At 44.6% G+C, this 19,676-nt stretch overlaps 1 long non-coding RNA gene and 1 pseudogene across 1 annotated transcript in view; one reads left to right on the forward strand and one right to left on the reverse strand.

Moving 5' to 3' along the window:
* The window catches only part of LOC127698094 (uncharacterized), a 32,865-nt gene extending 20,998 nt beyond the window's left edge, over positions 1-11,867 (forward strand). Inside the window, exon 3 of the long non-coding RNA XR_007980680.1 lies at positions 11,628-11,867. This is a non-coding gene — a long non-coding RNA (uncharacterized LOC127698094). The remainder of the gene's footprint in view (positions 1-11,627) is intronic.
* Positions 11,868-18,012: 6,145 nt separating this feature from the next.
* Positions 18,013-18,952, reverse strand: LOC127698093 (ADP/ATP translocase 2-like; annotated as a pseudogene).
* Positions 18,953-19,676: the final 724 nt, after the last annotated feature.

Genomic DNA, 19,676 nt, shown 5'->3' on the forward strand with positions numbered 1-19,676 from the left:
ACATCTGTGTAAAAATAGCAAAACTGGGACCAGGTGGTAGTGGCACACGCCTTTAGTCACAGCACTCAAGAGGCAGACGCTGGCGGGCCTTGGAGCTCTAGGCCTCCTGGTCTACAGAGACAGAGAACAGGACAGAGAACAGAGAAACTGTCTTGAAAAACAAAAAGCAAAAACTGTAATAAGAACAATTTAAACTTATCCCTGACTAGCTTACAAATAAACAAGACACAGACTATGGTTATTTTACTTGGCTTTGACAATTACTAGAGGTCACTGTAACCGTAATCTACTCTTCTAACTGCAGGCCTGGCTACCCTAGCAGAGGTGGACCCCAGACACTTGCTGCTTCTCCTGGCCGTGTGCTCATGGCTCCTCTTCCCTCATGGTGGCTTCCTCCTCTTTCTTCTTTCCTCTCTGTCTCTCCTCCTCCAACCAGGTCACTCCAAACTCAGTTTTACTTAACCAATAGTTTTAAATCAAGGGACAAAGTTTATACAACAAAAGCTTGTAAATGTGAGAAGTCACTCATAGGCCTAGACCTTCTGGGTATAGAACTCAGCATTACAGTCCATGGCAATAGATCAAACCTCAACAAAGGAAGGAAGGAAGGAAGAAGAGAAAGAAAGAAAGGAAAGGAAAGAAAGAAAAGACAGACAGACAGACAGACAGACACACACACACACACAGACTTGCTAAGAGGAAATTGTGTTGTTGTGAGCAAACCTGACCGTATGGCTCTTCAGCCTCTGTAAACAATCTGAGGGAAGCGTTTAGAAATGTAAACTAGAGAAGCCCTACTGTGTAGATAGAGTTTAGTGGGTGTTCTATTGAATGTTCAAAAGACCAGAATGCCAACAGGAAAATAGAAAGACTGGCCTCATAAGGTTCTGAGCACAAAAGTGATTTCAATGGGATGTGGTCTAGAGGCTCTAGGCCTGGTCTACAGAGACCTGCACTGCTCTTAACATTGTCTTCCAAGCTCCTACAGAACTTTCCACCGAGCTCTTAATATTCTAATGGCTTTTCTAGCTCAAAGTTCCAAAGTCCTTCCACAGTCCTCCCCAAAACACGGTCAGGTTGTCACAGGAATACCCCACTATGCTGGTACCAATTTGTCTTAGTCAGGTTTTCTATTCCTGCACAAATATCATGACCAAAAAGCAAGTTGGGGAGGAAAGGGTTTATTCAGCTTACACTTCCACAGTCTGACAAAAAACTTGCCTCTGTTTTAGCTGTGTCCTGGACATTTTTTTTAATATTTTAAAAGATTTATATAAATAAATCAGGGTTAGGGTTATTATATGTGGGTACACTGTAGCTATGTTCAGATGCACCAGAAGAGGGCGTCAGGTCTCTTTATGGACGGTTGTGAGCTACCATGCTGGGATTTGAACTCAGGACCTTTGGAAGAATAGTCAGTGCTCTTACCCACTGAGCTATCTCTTCAGCCCCACCTATCCTGGAATTTTGAGTGAGGCTGAATTTAAGAACAATGAGCCAATCTAACTGGAGCTTTCACAGTGCCACATCACTCAAGCTTTAAGCTGAAGGAAGACACCCTTTCCCCCCCCCCCCCCCCCCCCCCGCCCCAGACTCAGATGTATGCAAAAGCAAAGAGTGTTTATTCTGCAGAAACAACCAGGATGGGGGGGGCGGGGCATCTATTCTCTAAAATGGCTACTGTAGACATCACATCCAGCCCTTGTTATAGGGAAGGGGGGGTGGGGAGGAGCTCTCTAGATTAGGCAATCTAAAATTTCATTGGTGGGTACTAGGCAGTCACAGGTGGTCAGTGGTTTGCATTCCTACATTGCACTGGCTGGTTTTGTGTGTCACCTTGACACAGGCTGGAGTTATCACAGAGAAAGGAGTTTCAGTTGGGGAAGTGCCTCCATGAGATCCAGCTGTGGGGAATTTTCTCAATTAGTGATCAAGGGGGAGGGCCCCTTGTGGGTGGTACCACCTCTGGGCTGGTAGTCTTGGGTTCTATAAGAGAGCAGGCTGAGCAAGCCAGTAAGAAACATCCCTCCATGGCCTCTGCATCAGCTCCTGCTCCCAGCCTTGCTTGAGTTCCAGTCTTGACTTCCTTTAGTGATGAACTGCAACATGGAAGTGTAAGCTCAATAAACCCTTTCCTCCCCAACTTGCTTCTTGGTCATGATGTTTGTGCAGGAATAGAAACCCTGACTAAGACAAATTGGTACCAGTGTAGTGGGGTATTCCTGTGACAACCTGACCATGTTTTGGGGAGGACTGTGGAAGGACTTTGGAACTTTGAGCTAGAAAAGCCATTAGAATATTAAGAGTTCGGTGGAAAGTTCTCTAGGAGCTTGGAAGACAATGTTAAGAGCAGTGCAAAAGATGGAGGCCTGGCTTGTGAAATTTCAGAGGGAACATTAAAGACTCTTACAGTGGCCATGTTTTGATTGTGAAGATTCTGTGGTTTTGGTTAGCTGGGGCTGAAGAATCAGCTGTGAGTAACAAGATACCAGAACCACTAAAGCAAACCTTTGTGTTACTGGGACTATTGATGCTGGTTAGCTGGAGCTAAGAAATTAGTGGTGATTAAGAAGAGACCAGCATCACTGAGATGAAATCTTCTTGGAAGTGTTTTCTGAGAGCACAGAGAGTGTGTTCCAGAGATAGCCACAGTTGTATTTTGTGCTGTGGCTGAACTTGGTACTGTGTAAGAGTCACCCAGATGGTACTGGTTTTGAAGGCATGAAGGGTTCATGGAGAGCAGCTGAGGCTCTTGGCACAGTGAGAGGCCACGGAAGGCCATTGGTGAAGGTGCAGCCTCAGTTGCAATTGATGGCCCAGGACTTGAAGGGGTCATGCATAGGAGCAGAGGCTTGTCACCATGAAGAGAGGCTATTGGTAAAGCCTAATTACAGTGGAAGATAGCAGCGTTTTGGAGATGCCAGTACCATGCGATGACCACGAAGAACAGCAGCAGCAGTGGAGTACAGGCAGCTGGAGCCTAGAAGACAAGCTGTGTGCTACAAAGGGCAGAGCTGGAGAAGTGACCCACGCCCTTGGAGGAGCCTGGAAGATTGTGAGTTGGATCCCAGACATTGAACCATTGGAGTTTGAGTTTTGCTTTTGGTTGTGACTGTGCCCTGATATGTTTCCCTCTTGAAGGAAGAAAGCATTTTAGTGGAGCCCACAGTTGAGAGACTTTGAACTTTTAAAAGACTTTGAATTGTAAAGATATTGGACATTTTGAAGTGATTGAACTTTTAATGTGTAAAGACTGTGGGACTTTTAAAGTAATTTAGGTCTTGGGAATGAATAAGAAAGTAAGGGTTGAGGCTTAATAGTGATGTGTTTTGTGTGTCAAGTTGACAAGGGGTCAATTGTACTGGCTGGTTTTGTGTGTCAAGTTGACACAGGCTGGAGTTATCACAGAGAAAGGAGTTTCAGTTGGGGAAGTGCCTCCATGAGATCCAACTGTGAGGCATTTTCTCAATTAGTGATCAAGGGGAAGGGCCCCTTGTGGGTGGTACCACCTCTGGGCTGGTGGTATTGGGTTCTATAAGAGAGCAAGCTAAGCAAGCCAGGGTAAGCAAGCCAGTAAGAAACATCCCTTCGTGGCCTCTGCATCAGCTGCTGCTTCCTGACCTGCTTGAGTTCCAGTCCTGACTTCCTTTAGTGATGAACTGCAACGTGGAAGTGGGAGCTCAATAAACCCTTTCATCCCCAACTTGCTTCTTGGTCATAATGTTTGTGCAGGAATAGAAACCCTGACTAAAACATACGTCATGAACATTTAACCGTGTAATGAGACAGGGCAGCCCAGCACAGACCTCCTGTCTTAGTCAGGGTTTCTATTCCTGCACAAACATGACCAAGAAGCAAGTTGGGGAGGAGAGGGTTTATTCAGCTTACACGTCCACGTTGCAGTTCATCACTAAAGGAAGTCAGGACTGGAACTCAAGCAGGTCAGGAAACAGGAGCTGATGCAGAGACCATGGGGGGGATGTTACTTACTGGCTTGCTTCCCCTGGCTTGCTCAGCTTGCTCTCTTATAGAACCCAAGAGCACCAACCCAGGGATGGCACCACCCACAAGGGGCCCTGCCCCCTCAATCACTAATTGAGAAAATGCCTTACAACTGGATCTCTTGGAGGCACTTCCCCAACTGAAGCTCCTTTCTCTGTGATAACTCCAGCCTGTGTCAAGTTGACACACAAAACCAGCCAGTATACCTCCCTATTCTGAGATAAGACATTTCTCCATTTTTGTGGTTATCCCCAGGCTGTTCTTTGGGAGCAGGTTTTATGATCTTGTCCTGGATATTATAGTGGTGCCTAGAAGCTGCTGTCTTATGACTTAGTTTCTGGGACTTACAGACTATTCCTGAAGCTGGTGCCTTTTTGAAATCATCCTGGCCCTTTCAAAGCTGTAGCATGGTTATTGTTTCAACTAGCCAGACTTACAGTGAGAATTGGGAACAAACAGTGAAGCATTTCAGCTCAGCAAGAAAAGGATTGCACTTATGTCTGCAAAGAAAGAAAGCATGTTTGTGAAAGACCTGCATACTATATACTGGAGCAATAGAAGCGACTCCATAGAAATAGGCCAGACTCCACTCACTGCAGGCTCGAAAGAATAAGAAATTCAACTTTTGCTTTTTTTGAGATGTTCCATAGTGACTGGGCACATTGGCTGGACCAATTTATCTTCCCACCAGCAGTAGGAAGCTGTTATTACAGCTGTCCCTTGTCCATAGCTGTTGAAGTTTGGTCCATGGCTATACATTGTAATGTTAAATTCTGTATCCCAAGGTCTAGTTGCCTCAAGTCAAGTGAATTCTCACATATACCAGTTTTTGTTGTTGAAAACTTGTCTCTTAATTTACAACTATTAGCTAAGATGCCTACAGACTGTAGCTGGGAGAAGACAGGTAGGTGGGGCTGCGGTTCGTGGTCTTAGGGTCTGAGGGGAACCATGAGGAGAGACAGGAGGAGGAAGGAAGTGCCATGGGGTAGGTGGATCATGAGCACATGGCCACGAGGGCCGGCCAGTGGGAGTAACTGGAGCCCAGGCAGAACGTGACAAGTTATCTCTCAGGGTTATTGACAGGGAAGTAGACAAAATACCAGAGGGGGTTAATATCTGCCCAGCTCTAACGCTTTAAGACTTATTATAAATACGAAAGTTTTGTGTCTTTTATTTGGGAACTAAACTATCCAAGGTGGGATAGAAACCCCCAAATCATATTTATGGAGACATATACCCTCACTAATATTTCTAGGTTTTTTTTCCCCCTTCATGACTGCCACTCCGACTGGGGAAAGATGGGATCACAATGTAGTTTCAGTTTGCATATTTCTCATGGCTGGTTAAGTTGAACTTGTTTCATATGGGCGTCGGCCATTTGCATCTCACCCTTTGAAACCTCTCTGCTTGGTTCACTCTATTGATGGGGTTGTTTTCTCATTTGGTTTTTAATCATTTGTATATTCTAGGTATTAGTCCTTTGTCACATGTATAAAGATGACCCAGGTGTATAACTCCTGGTATCTAACCCGTACATGTCACACCAAAGCTTACTGCAGAACTACTGAGAACAGCTAAACTACAAACCAACCAAGGCGTCCAACAACACAGGAACAGATAAGGAAAATGTGGTTTATGTACATAATGGGATTTTTTTTTTAGAGGAACATTTCATGCCTTTCAAAGGTGAATGGCTATAACAGGAGATAATTACATTAAGCGAGTCTACCTCAGAGAGACAAATATTGTATATTTATCTCTATAAAATAAATGATATATTCTAGCTAGCCCATATTAAAGACACGAAATCCCGGTCTCTTCTTTACAAGCCGTAAGCCTGGATTGGGCAGGTTTTGATTGATTCGAACTTGAATGCCAGCCATATGCCCCTTGTTACTTGCTGTTTAATTCTTGCTGGTGGGGAGAGAAGGGAGCTCTTTGGAACAGGCTTTGGAACCAGAAGGACGCACAACAATGTAAGGTCTTGGGGCCACCAGAACCAGTGGCCTCCGCCACCAGCAGATAGCTGATTAGGTTAGGGCAGGAGATTCTTCCCCCGCCAATTTTGTTGTCTGGCTAGTTTTAAAGCGATAAAGCTCTTCTGTATTTGTCTTCCACGAAGCTAAGGTGGGCTGGAGGAAGAGAGAAAATCGGGGCTGGGGCGAGGAGGGCAGGCTGGGGCGGGGTGTAGTTGGGAGGGTGATTGTCGCTGCTTGGCTAAGCTTTCCTGGAGGAATGAGCGAGCGAACTGGGAGTGAGGCTAGCGGCAGCGGGTCTGCACTAGCGAAGCTCTCGGGAAGGCCGTAGTGTGTTTTTTTTCTAAGTTACACACAGCCTCAGGTTTATCCTCATGGAGCATGTCTCCTGGCCACATGCTCTGGTCTATCTCGGCTCCTGAAGGCCTCCTCCTCCCGTCATCTCCTTCTCCTCTGCTTCTTCTCAGGTCTCAGTGAGACCCCTCCCTTGATCCTCCAGTCCTACCTTTCCCTCTGTCCTGCCCAGTCACTGGCTCTAGCCTTTTATTAACCCATTAACTTTGCATTGGGGAGCGAGGTTTACACAGCATCGCTTGGTACACGTGAGGATCTGCGTGTGGAAGGCAGCCAGATCTTGGGGGCCAGAATTTAGTATTTCAAAACACAGCAGTACCAGACCAAGTCCCACATAATTCTGTTTTGTGGTTCCTACGTTTGTGTGGATGCACAAAATCATGTATGTCAATAAGATAGGAAAGGAAACGAAACTGTTTTAGGAGATCAAAGGGGACTAGCAGCAAGGTATGCCGGGGAAAGGGAACCCAGGAAGCTTGGAGGGCAGGAATAATGCTCGCATGAAAGCTTTAAAGAAAAACTTGCCGGGCAGTGGTGGCGCCCGCCTTTAATCCCAGCACTTGGGAGGCAGAGGCGGTGGATTTCTGAGTTCGAGGCCAACCTACACAGAAAAACCCTGTCTTGAAAAACAAAACAAAAAAAAGAAAAAAAGAAAAAAAGAAAAATGAAGGAAAAGAAAAAAGAAAAACTTTACAAATTCATTTGAAATATTTTCCTCTGAAAAGAGTGTTTCCAGGGTGCTCTGCTCATATAAGGACACACATGAAAGCGATTTCCTGGGTTCGGCTGTTCGGCGGTCAGACTGCTACAGCCGTGGTCCAAGGGCCTGGCTACTGCTCCGGCAGGAAGCTGCTTCTACGGGGATGGGGTACACAAGCCTGGTGACAGCATGGCGAAGGCGAGCGAGCCCGTCAGAGGCAGCCAGCCCCGTCAGAGGCTATGAGGATGGAGCCTCAATGGAGAGACCACCAGAAGGTGGGTATCCACTGATGTGGAACGAACTCCATCAAAAGCTTCAGGCAAAGAGAGAGGCCATGTAGGCTTCAAATGGCAGGTGTGCTGAACCTGCAGGGCTCCCGCCGCGCTATCCCGTACCACAGCTACTGGCTATGAAGCTACAGGTTTTAGTGCTGGGTGCTGGTCTAGGTCTTGGTCCCACCCCTCCTGTCTGGGCTCTCCTTTTCCAAGTGGAAATGTTTACTGGGTGTGTATATGTTCACATCACTTTGAGTCATAAACCTGACAAGAACAGCTAAACAATCGCCTTGAGTCTCAGTAGGGATTGTAGACTTATGACTTTTGGACAATGTGGACATTGTTAAACTATGGGGACTTGAGGTCAGTATGGCGGCAAAATGCCTGTAATTCAACACTGGGGAGGTAGAGGCAAATAAATAAATTAAATAAATAAATAAATAAATAAATCAGGAATTCAAGGTCAGCCTTGTCTACAAAGTGAGTTTAAGGCCAGTCCAGGTGATATGAGAAAGACTTGTCTCAACAAACAAGATGTATGGGAAGGACTGAATGTATTTTGCATTTTGAGATGCCCTAGGCCTTTTGTGGCCAGAACTGGATGGTGTGGTCCAAACTGGAATGTTTAGAATGTGCTCCTGTCTTGCATGCTCTGCAGCTGGTGGTTATTTTGGAAGGTTCTGGAACCTTTGGGAGGTGGAGTGGGCCTCTGGGGCAGCCTTTGAGGACATATCACCTCTGTCTTCTTGTCTGCTGTGATGTGAGCTGTTGTGGCTTTGCTGCTTCCTCCACACCAGGAGAGCTGGAGAAAGGTTGGGTTGCACTGGGTGCTCTGTGGCGGGTGATGTAACTGAGACTGTGGGGGGGGGGGACCACACCTTCCTCCCCGAGCTCCTCCTCCGGGCGATCGATCGATAGATCGATCGATGGATCACAGAAGGGTAAACAGGGAGGGATTCTCATCCCATGGCATACAAGGAAACGGATTACTTTCAAGGCCTGCCTGGTGGATTCATTTACCGTCCTCTGTTGGTGTCCTGACTGCAGCCTGATATTTCAGTTCAGCCTGGGAGGGAAAAGAAGGCGGCAAAGACAAGGGTGCGACTCACTGCTCTCTGTTTTTTAATTTTATTTTGTGTCTCAGGGTATTTAGCCTGTATGTATGTCTGTGCACCACTTGGTGTTCTTAGTGCCTATGGAAACCAGGAGAGGGCGTCAGATCCTTTAGAGCTGGAGTTGGAGATGTTTCTGAGCTGCCCCGGGGGTTCTGGGAATTAAAGTCTACTTCTCTGGAAGAGCACTTAGTACTTAGCCCTTAATCATCGAGCCATCTATCTAGACCCATGTTTAGCTTCTAAAGATATTATTTTATTTTTATTTTATTTTTCTTTCGAGACAGAGTCTCCTGTGGCCCAGGCTGGCCTAAAATTCCTTATGTAGCTGAGGATAACCTTGAACTCCTGATTCTCCAGACACTGCCTTCTCCAGTGCTGGCATTAGAGCATGTGCCATCATGCCTAGTGTGATTACTTTTAATTGGCAAATAAAAGTTATATGTACTTGTGCTGTGTAACGTGGCAGCTTGACGTGTTTATACATTGCCAAGGATTAACTCAAGCAAATTAACGTATGCATTAAATCAAATTTTAATCTTTTCTGGCAGGATCCATTGCGAATGGGGGAGAGTGGGGAGAAAGGTCACGGGGTCACGGTCAGGGAGACGCAGAGAGGACTAGGAACGGTAGATGAGCTGGGTACTAAGACAGCAGCAATAAATAGTTTCACTTTTTCCCCTTTGAGTTTACTGAGTGGTAGGCATTGTTACTAGGGAGCATTATATTTTTCTTTTTTCTTTCTTTCTTTTTTTGTTTTTTGTTTTGGTTTTCCAAGACAAGGTTTCTCTGTGTAGGCCTGACTGTCCTGGAACTCACTCTGTAAACCAGGCTGGCCTCGAACTCAGAAATCCACCTGCCTCTGCCTCCCAAGTGCTGGGATTACAGATGTGCACCACTACTACCCGGCTATATTTTTCTAATAACTTCTATTTTCAATATTTATGTGTTATGGTATAAATCTATGGCTGTGTGCCTGGGATGACAACAAACATTCTAGTCCGTATTATTATGGCCCCTAAGCCAGTTAGCTTTAATTGTCAACTTGATACGACCTGGAATTAGCTGGGAAGAGAGTCTCAGTGAAGAGCTGTCCACTTTAGGTTGGCCTGTGTGTGTGTCTGAGGGGCTGTCTTAATTAATTGGTATAAGGAAACGCAGCTCACTGTGGGCGGCGCCATCCCCTTGGTAATGGGTCCTGAAGTGTGTAAGGTAGAGAAGTTGAGCCGAGAACCATCAGACATGGTGGTTTCTCTACACTCTTGACCGTGGACATAATTTATTAGTCACTTTGAGCGCTTGCCATTATGACTTCCCTGCTGTATTAGTTTTCTGATACTGGGATAAAACACCATGACCAAAGGCAACTTATAGAAGACTTTGTGCTGTCTGACAGTTCTGGAGGGGCGAGGGCTTAAAATGGAGGCTCGGTGGTGGGAGCACAGAGGAGAGAAAGTGAGAACCTGAGACCATACTCTCAAAACCCACCCTCACTGAGGCACTTCCTCCAGCCAGGCCGTGTCTCCTCAGCCTCCCCAAACAGTGCCGCACCTGAAAGCCAAACGTTCAGAAACCTGAGCATACGGGTGACCTTCTTGCTCACACCAGCACACCTGTACTGCGTGGTACACAGATGAACATGGTGTGCCAATGCTACTGTATCACAGAAATGCAAACCCAATAAATGCTTTCATCCTTAAGTGGTTTTCGTTGGGGTACTTTTATCACAGTGACAGAAATGAAACCAGAAAACCCTGTGGCACTTAGCAATAGTATATCTTAGAGTAGTGATTGTGGGAGTCGGTGATGGACTTCACTAGTTGCGGAGTTAATAAAATATGTATTTTTATATTTTTATTTTGTGTGTGTAGTCAGTCGTGTTTGCCTGCTTGTATGTCTATGTGCCACCAGAAGAGGGCATCAATTTCTGTAGGACTAGAGTTACAAAAAAAAAAAAAAAAAAATTGGAACCAGGGTCCTCTGCAAAAGCATCTGGTGCTTTTGACCACTGAACCATCTCTCCAGCCCCTTGGCTAAACTTTTTAGTGACTGATGTGCTGCTGTCAAATTTGCTGATGATTTGGGAGGTTTACAACCCTTGAAAATGCCTTAGGAAATAGCATTGACTCACTGTGTATAAAAATACACTTCTCTTCCTGCCTGTGCTCACAGAATTTACGCTGCCTTTGCAAAATTGAGCTGTATGAAATGCTCCGTGGTGTGTTTTAGTTCTAAGTGAAAGGCTGCTGGCTGTCTCCTCAGTCTGGCGAACAGGATGAGCTTGGGGTCAGCAGATGGCTTCCTCCTATTATGTTCAACTCCACACGCGCATCAGTCCTCCAGTCCTTCTAGATGCTGCCGTTTCCTTCTTGCACCTAGTGACGCAAAAAAAAAAAAAAAAAAAACAAAAAAAAAAAACCCAAAAAAAAAACCAGGAGGAAGGATGCTTATCAGGAGGGGTTCCTCGGAAGACAAAGGGGAGGCTCTGTGGATGGCCGTCCAAAGAAGGGCAAGGAAAACAGAGGGCTGGCATCCGTTTGGAAAGTTCTCTGTAACAGAAATGAACAAAAGCAGAGACTGATGCTCAGGGAAGCTAAGAATGCCTTAAAGGACCTCGTGAGGACCAGAGGGAGGCCTGGAGCAAAGGCGACCCGCAGGCAAACCAGGCTGAGGCTGTAGGCAGCCAGAGCGTTTGAGGGGATGCAGCTGCCAGCCTGGTGGGGTGGGGCTGGAAACTGCTCTTGCTAGGCAGAAGAGCGAGCGAGACCCACAGGAAGAACACAGGGATCTTTCCAGTGAAGAAACCTGAGCAAGTCCTACACAATGAGTTGCACAAAGCTACCTCTTCCACAGTGTTGTGGTCATAAAAGCAGAAAGTGGTGTAAGAATTTGTTCTATGGGTGTGTGGGGGGGAAGGGGGTGTGTCTCAGCGGGCCCAAGCAGAGGCATCCCTTCCTCCTGAGAGGCCACACACACACACAACAGGTATAGCATAGAATAGAGTTTATTTAGGGCATGGGGAGGGGAGTTAAGAGGGTAGGAGAGGCAGAGAAAGGCAGAGAGAGTGAGAAGAGGGGCGAGCGTCCTAACACACAGCCCCCCCCCATCCCCCGACAATGGTCAGTGAGGACGTGGGCTCCCGTGCCTGTGTCCTCAGCCTTTTCTCTTTACTCCCTCTGCTTCTTGCTTTCTGTTGTTTTGCTTTCAGACCGAATCTCACGGAGCTCACTTTCTTGAGGCTGCAGAGAGAGATGGCTCAGCAGTTAGAGACGCGTACTGTACCTGTAGAGGACGTAAACGGACTTCCCGGAACCCCAGTGGGTGACCCACGGCTGGCAACTCAAGTTCCAGGAGTCTGACACCTCTGCTGCCCTCTGCGGGCACGCACCTCTTACAGGCACACCCATGTATTCATAAATACAAATAAAAACTCTTTAAACAGCTCAGATTCCCAGGTTTCATACTAGAAAGTTTGATTGAGTAGCTATGATATAATAATCCATAGAAATGAAATATTTGCATTTCCAGTACCTAGTGAGTTCCTGAAACACTGCAGCTTCCTTCCTTCCTTCCTTCCTTCCTTCCTTCCTTCCTTCCTTCCTTCCTTCCTTCCTTCCTTCCTTCCTTCCTTCCTTCCTTCCTATCTTCCTTCTAGACAGGGTCTTATGTAGCCCAGGCTGACCTCAAACTTGCAGTATAGCTGAGAATAGCCTTAATCTCCAGGTCCCACCATTTACTAAGGAGCTGACAGCTGGTGGCTTCTGAGAGAAGGGAAGTCTTTTTTTAGGGGTATGGCTGCTGGTAGGTTGCCCAATCTCAAGTGGATATAGGCTTCATATCTATGGGGTGCACAAGTGATGCTAATTAGATATAGTAGATTATTTTTTAAAAAGAAGACAAGCTAGGTATGGTGATGTACACCTTTAGCCCAAGCACTTGGGATGTAGAGGCAGGTGGAGCTGCGTTTGAGGCCAGCCTGGTCTCATATAGAGAGTTCCAGGACAGCTAGGACTACACAGAGAAAACCTGTCCTGAAAAAAACAATTAACCAGAAGACATGAAGTGGGAAGGGGCTGTGTGGGAAGGGGCTGTGTGGGAGGGTGATTTTGGAATGGGGCGTGGATATGATCGATGTTGTGTACATGGATGAAACTGTCGCACTTAAGTAAAACATTCTAAGAGTTTCCCTGTCCTGTATTCAGCTATTCTTTCTTTTCTTTCTTTTTTCTTTTTCTTTTTTTGGTTTTTCCAGACAGGGTTTCTCTGTGTCATCCTGGCTGTCCTGGAACTCACTCTGTAGACCAGACTGGCCTCAGAACTCAGAAATCCACCTGCCTCTGCCTCCTGAGTGCTAGGATCAAAGGCGTGCGCCACCACTGCCCGGCAGATAGCCCTTATTTTCAACAACATATTTTGTTTCAGTTGTTTTCCATTTGGCTCCTCTTGTCACAGAGATAACCTGTTATGAAATCATTCTGATCTTGAATTCTCATGCTTAAATACAGGCCGTTTTGCTAATTCTAGAATTGTATTAACAAACAAACAAATTAGTGCTTATTCAATTTGTTAGGAAATTTGGGAGCTCTCTTGAGCAGCTGGCTGTCTTTCCTGCCAAATTAATCATTATGAATAATCTAATTTCTTAAAGAATTGCATTGGAAACATTCTTGGATTAATCAGGTCCGTGGCTAAGAAACAGAATTATCAGCTTGCCCTGTGCCCTGTGGGCCACTGTAGAAATTCCATTTGAGGGCTTAAAGCTAGGCTAATGAATGTCACTTTGAGACTTTGTTTTGACCATCTGTCTACCAGCAAAGCTAGCCTAATGGAAGCGTCAGGATCTAACACATCAGTGGAGATTCCAGGACCAACCCATGCCTGAAACATGTGAATGGGTTTTCACTTCCTCTTGTCAAAGGATGGGAAAGGTAGATATGCCTAGGGAAATCTTGGGAAATCAGACCCTGAACATCTGACCTGGAGCTATTGGCTTGTTTACCTTTTTAAAGGAACTTGGTTTAAAAATTACTTTTTAAAAGTTACAATGCATGGGCTGGAGATGGCTCAGCTGTTAAGAACAAGTGCATGGGCTGGAGAGATGGCTCAGTGGTTAAGAGCACTCATTGCTTTTCCAGAGATCCTGAGTCCAGTTCCCAGCAGCCACCTGGTGACTCACAACCATCTGTAATGGGATCCAACGCCCTCTTCTGGTGTGTCTGAAGACAGCTACAGTGTACTCATAAAATAAACCTTTAAAAAGGGTCTCGGCAGCCAGGCCAGGTGGCTCACAATCTCCGGTAACTCTGTCTAGCTCTAGCAGGAAACAGGTGTAAGGACATTGTGTTCACCTGCATATTCACCCACACCCATATACACATAATTAAAGATAACAGAGAAATCTTTAAAGTTAGACTATGAAGTGATGGATTTATTTAAGATTTTGTATTGCATTTAGTGTTGGTGCGTGCGTGTAGGTATATCACAGTATACAGTAGGTGGAGGTCGGAGGGGAACTTGCAGGAGTCAGTTCTCTCCTTCCATCTTGTGGGTTCAAGGGATCCACCTTAGGTCAGAAAGCTTGTGGCCAAGTCCCTTTACCCTCTGAGCCATCTTGCCATCCAGGGCCATGAGTTTCAACACTGTGTTTTCTTAGAAATATGTCATTACACTTGGTTCTAGCTTGACTCCCTCCCTGCCCCCCCCACCGGCTCACATCCTTCTCCCAGAATCCCTCTCTGCTCTCCTGTTGTATCCTGTTGTATCATTTTTCCTCTTTCTCACCCCTCCTTAGCCTCTCTTTGTCCCCTCTCACAGTCTCCATTTTCCTTTCATCTCTCCTTACCAAAACAGACTATTAAGATTGTGGTTTTGCTATCTTCAGTTTCTAAAGACATTAAATCACATTTCTGTACTGCCTGGAGTATTCTCAAATTCTGAGATCAAATCCTCTATTGAATGACACACACTCTCTCTCTCTCTCTCTCTCTTTAATTCAGTATTTTTAATTATGTTGACTGTTTCTTGATTCCCTACTTGAAAAAACAATTTTTAACCTGTATTCTCAAGGAAAAGTGATGTGTGGTTATGCTTTATATAGCCTTTGCTTTTTTTTATCCTTCCCCTATATTATAAACAGGTAGACAAATAAAAATTAGATAGATTTATGGATGTTTTAATATATACACATCATGAAATGATTAAATCAAGCTAATTAACATACCAACAAACAACCTGCCTTCTTATTTTGTGATGGAAAAAAATACCCTCTGTCCCCTTAGTAATTTTCAGTATATAACACATAACTATAGTCATTATACTATTAGAACTCCAGAATTCCTCCTAACTTAAGCTTTGCACACTTGACCCCTATTAGGTCCAAAGTGAGTCCCCAACTCGGCCAAGCTGGTGACAATGTCCTAAACAGAAGGACTCTGACCAGATAAACTGAAAGATTGTTCTTGGGTAAACAGAAGCCTTATCCATAATTCCCCAGAATCTTGTAAGGTGGGTTTTTGTTTTTCAGGAAAGACACTATGTCCCCCCCCCCCCCCAGCCCCAGCCCCAGTATTGCCAACTACCTGGTTTCCGAACAGCCTGCTACAGATCAAAGCCCCCATGCTAAATAGTAGGCTGTTCTGGCCTTGACCGCTCCTCCTGTTCCCCTAAAACTGACAAGACTTCTCCCACCATGGCCAGCTGTTCTCTGCCCAACTCCCACCGTGACCAGAGACAGCCTGGCAGTGTCTAATTAAAAACAAACTTTTCATTCTACCCAAGTAGTAGTCCAGGTTGGTGGCTTTGCTGCACCCTCACTTACAACCCCATTTCAAGCCTCTGTCACCACCGCGCTCTCTTCAGAGTCCATGGATAAGCCATGGATCCCCGTGGATTACATGGTCTCTGAGGTAGCAGCAGCAGCTGTGAGGTGTGTGGAGTTCCTGGGATATCAAGGGGAACCCTAAACAGTTACAGAGGCCCAAGTGGCCAGAGAAAATCATACAAGTGTTCTTTAAGTGCGAGGAGGGGACAGATTCCAACTGTCCTTGGTGTGACAGGAAATGGAATCGGGTTCAATGGCTGAGGCGGTTCCAGTACATAGACAGCTGTACGATCGGCATTACCCTGTTGCCAACTGTAGGGGGCGCTCTTCTCTTTATGGAGTGGCTGCTCCCACAGAACCGAGTATCTCAGGAGTTATAAAATGGGGAGTCCCACATTCAGTAGGATGGTGGAAGAACTATTGAGTGAGACAACCAGGCAAACTGGCATTTATGTGTCAGGCATTTGTCAGTCTGAGATAACCTTATAAAGGTCTATTTACAGATTGTAAACCTTTTCATATATGCATATGTATATGATGTGTGTGTATGAATACACACACACACACACACACACAAACTTCAAAGCATCAGAAGCCGTCATAGTGTTATTTGAATCCATGGTTTTCCATAGCTCAAAGTTTAGCACTACCTAAATTGCTAATTTCCTTCTAGGCTTGAGTGTTCAGTAGTTCATCATCTTGGTTGCACTATGAATGAGAGCAGAGGCGGGAAAGATTGGGCAAAAGCAGAATAATTTAAAAAGTAATTGAAACATTGTGGCAAAGAGCCGTCTAGATCCTGATACAAACTGGAGACTTTTGCACTGCTTGGGTTTCAGGCAGAGAGACAATAGCCCAGGGTTTGTCTTGCTTCCTGGTCGACTAAGTAAGTGATAATGAATGAACTCTGGCAAAGAAACAGTTTTGAGGGTTCAGTGGTGAGCTCACTTTTAGACACTCCGAGTTTGATGCACCTGGGGAGCGATTCTCATGGAAAGATCCAGCCAGTCTGCAGCCTGGCCGGCCAGAGCGGGAGAGCTGCTCACCTGCATACACGTGGGTACAAAGCCAGGGCGGGGCAAGGACTCTGAGCCGTGATCATGTAGACGTTCAGCATCCAGGAAGCAGGAGAAAGCAACCTGGAGAGCACAGTGAACGTTCTCATAGACATGCTGAGTTTATATCCAAGGAAATGGATATGCCTTTAACTTGATTAATAGTGAAGCATCTGAATGCTAAGAATTTAGCATCAACTAAAATAATATTAAATCAACTTATGGAAGACTTAAAAGTTATGGATGTTTGTATTGACTTAAGAGTTTTTATTGCAAGTCAAAAAATCATTTTTGTCAGTTTTGTAATATATTTACCAACCTTGCCAACGTTATTAAAATTTTCATAGTTTTAGAATTGTCAATAATATGTCATAATTACTTAACCAGGAACACCTAAAACATCTTTCTTTTTCCTTCTAAAAATGGCAGTTAGCCTTGATTTATTTTTACAATTAAATTTATTCTCAGACAGTATCACAAAGACATGTGGCACATTTTGATTTTTAAAAAAGAGATTGTCAGTAAGTTCAGGAAATGCTAACCGTGAATGGGCAATACTGGAAAAGTGACAGCCATGTTGTTAAATTCTCTCATTTTCTTACATTTCAAGAAGTTACATAGTTATCTTCCACCCCCTTCATTACTCTGCTGTGGCCTGCACAGAGTCCAAAGTCCTTCGCAGTCCACAGTGAGTCAGGTTTACAGCCCGTCATCACTGTCGCTTAGTCATTCAACAGGTGGGCCAAGTCTTAAGTATGGATGAATAATCACTCCTCAACGTTGTATTTTTTTTTTTTTACCACAGTTGAGTAACAAAGGAGTATGGGCGTTTCATTCGTGACTGAAGAACATCTAGATTCTGTTTTAACAGCTGGCTGGAATAGCCCCACTGTGGGCCTTCCGGGGGCAGGGTAGGAGGGGCACAACTGGGAGCTGGCCAGCAGATGAGGACTCAGAGTCATGCTCATCTCATGTACTTCTTCAGGCAACCTGTAGAGGACAGAGCCTTCAGTACCACAGACAACTCTCAACATGTCAGGCACTGTTCTCCCCCTGCCTGCTACTTGGTTTTTCAAGATAGGGTTTCTCTGCAAAGCTCTGGCTGTTCTGAAACTCTGTAGACCAGGCTGGCCTCGAACTCAGAGATCTGCCTGCCTCTGCCTCCAGAGTGCTGTGATTAAAAGGAGAGTGCCACCACTGCCTGGCCAAGCACTGTGCTTTTAAATTATTGATTTTTCTTCCTCTTCCTCCTCCTCCTCCTCTTCCTCTTCTTCTTCCTCCTCCTCCTCCTCTTCTTCTTCTTCCTCTTCTTCTTCTTCTTTTTCTTCTTCTTTTTCTTCTTCCTCTTCTTCTTTTTCTTCTTCTTCTTTTGAAAAGAATGTTCTTTTATTGAAAAAGGAAGTAAAACATTTTATGATAAAATTGAAGATTTACATGGAAAATAATTCTGATAAAATAGAAGAGATATATAGAAAAACATGTTAAAATTGACTATTTTCTTTTTTTGGTTTCGGATATTTTTATTTCTTCATTTTTTTTTATTATCAGGAGTGACTGAAATAAAAAATATAATTGAGTCCCATCATTATTGTCATTATGGAAAAGGCTTTAAGAGAAAACTAGTCAGATGAATATTATTGCTTCCCACTGATCAACTGGTAAATAGTTGCCCCTGATAAAACAGACAAGGCCAGAGAATCTGTCCAGAGTGTTCAGGATATGGTATAGTATACAACATGCCTGTTCTCGGGGAGAACACCTAGGACATAATTATGTGTACTTCTTGATCTTATTGTACAAGACAAGCACAAAGGCACCACCCATGCCCCTGAGCACGTTGGATCATGCACCCTTGAAAAAAGCCTTGCTTCCTTCATCGCGAGCTAGCTTCCGCCAGCAGTCAAGTATGCCTGTGTACATGATATCAGTTCCTTTGCGTCCTGACTGCATCATCATTTGACGGCGAACCGTGTCAAAGGGATAGGAAGTCAGGCCAGCGACAGCAGTGGCAGACTGTGCAATCATCCAGCTGATGAAGATGTGAGTGTTCTTGGGATCTGGGAGCATTCCCTTTGCAGTGTCACAGATACCAAAGTAGGCCACTCAGTAGGTGATAATGCCTTGTACTGACATATTAAAGCCTTGGTGCAGGCCCTTCCTCCCATCAGATTTGTAGATCTTAACCAGGCAGTCACCGAGGCCTTTGAATTCCCTTTCCGCTCCAGCTTTGCCCACATCAGCTGCTGGATAGATACAGGCAAAATCAAGAGGGTACACAAAGCTCAAGGATGTGGCCCCAGCGGCACCACTTGATGCCAGGTTCCCTGCAAAGTAGTGCCAAAACTGGGTCCTTTGTCCACACCACCCAGAAAGATCAGCTCATATTTGTCTTTGAAGGCAAAGTTGAGAGCCTAGGTGGGCTGATGACACTGGCCCGGTTACCACGCCAGAAGAACAGGACTCCCTGTTCCTTGGGGATATGAACCCCGCAGCCTATCGTGCCCTTGTAGCGCTTATCTGCCGTGGTTTGCTTGCTGGCATGTTGCACCTGCAGCAGCAGCTTGACCCGCTCAGTGGGGGCTACCACAGTCTTGGAGATGACCGCAGCTACTCCACCGCCAAGAAGTCCTTGGCGAAGGACACAGCAGCATCTATCATATTGAAAGCAAAAAAGGAAGAGGCAGGCGAGTGCAGGACAGGACTGGGTTGACAACTGGCTTTGACTACTGGACTCTGGGGCAAAACTGATAATTTTCATGGAAAATTGAAGAGTAAAGCGGTAGACATAAAAAATATTGCCAAATTAATTGAAAAAAGGAAGTGGAAACATTTTTATGATAGAATTGAAGATTTATGTTGAAAATATTTCTGATAAAATTGTAAAAAAAAGAAAACATGTTAAAATTGAAGATTATCATGGAAAATTTTATATAGATATAATAATGATAGGCATAAAAGTATTACTAATTTGATTGAAATTGGAATTATAAATATTTTCTGATAAAGTTGAAGATTTACATGGAAAATTATACAGATAAAATGCTAGGCATAAAAATAATTCTAAGTTGATTGAAAGTGGAATTATAAACATTTTCAGGTAAAATTGAAGATTTACATGGAAAATATTTCTGATAAAATTCAAGAAATATATAGAAAAATTGTTAAAATTGCTATTTCATGGAAAATTATACACACTTACACAATATCTTCCCACAAATCCAGCCCTACAAAGGATAATAGATGGAAAACGACAACACAAGGAGGGAAACATACCCTAGAAAAAGTAAGAAAGTAATCTTCTTCCAACAAACCCAAAAGAAGATAACCACAATATCTTCTTAACATCAATGAACTCAATTCCCCAGTAAAAAGACACAGACTA

This window comes from Apodemus sylvaticus, chromosome 13 (assembly GCF_947179515.1).
Source record: "Apodemus sylvaticus chromosome 13, mApoSyl1.1, whole genome shotgun sequence".
Taxonomy (NCBI): Eukaryota; Metazoa; Chordata; class Mammalia; order Rodentia; family Muridae; genus Apodemus; species Apodemus sylvaticus.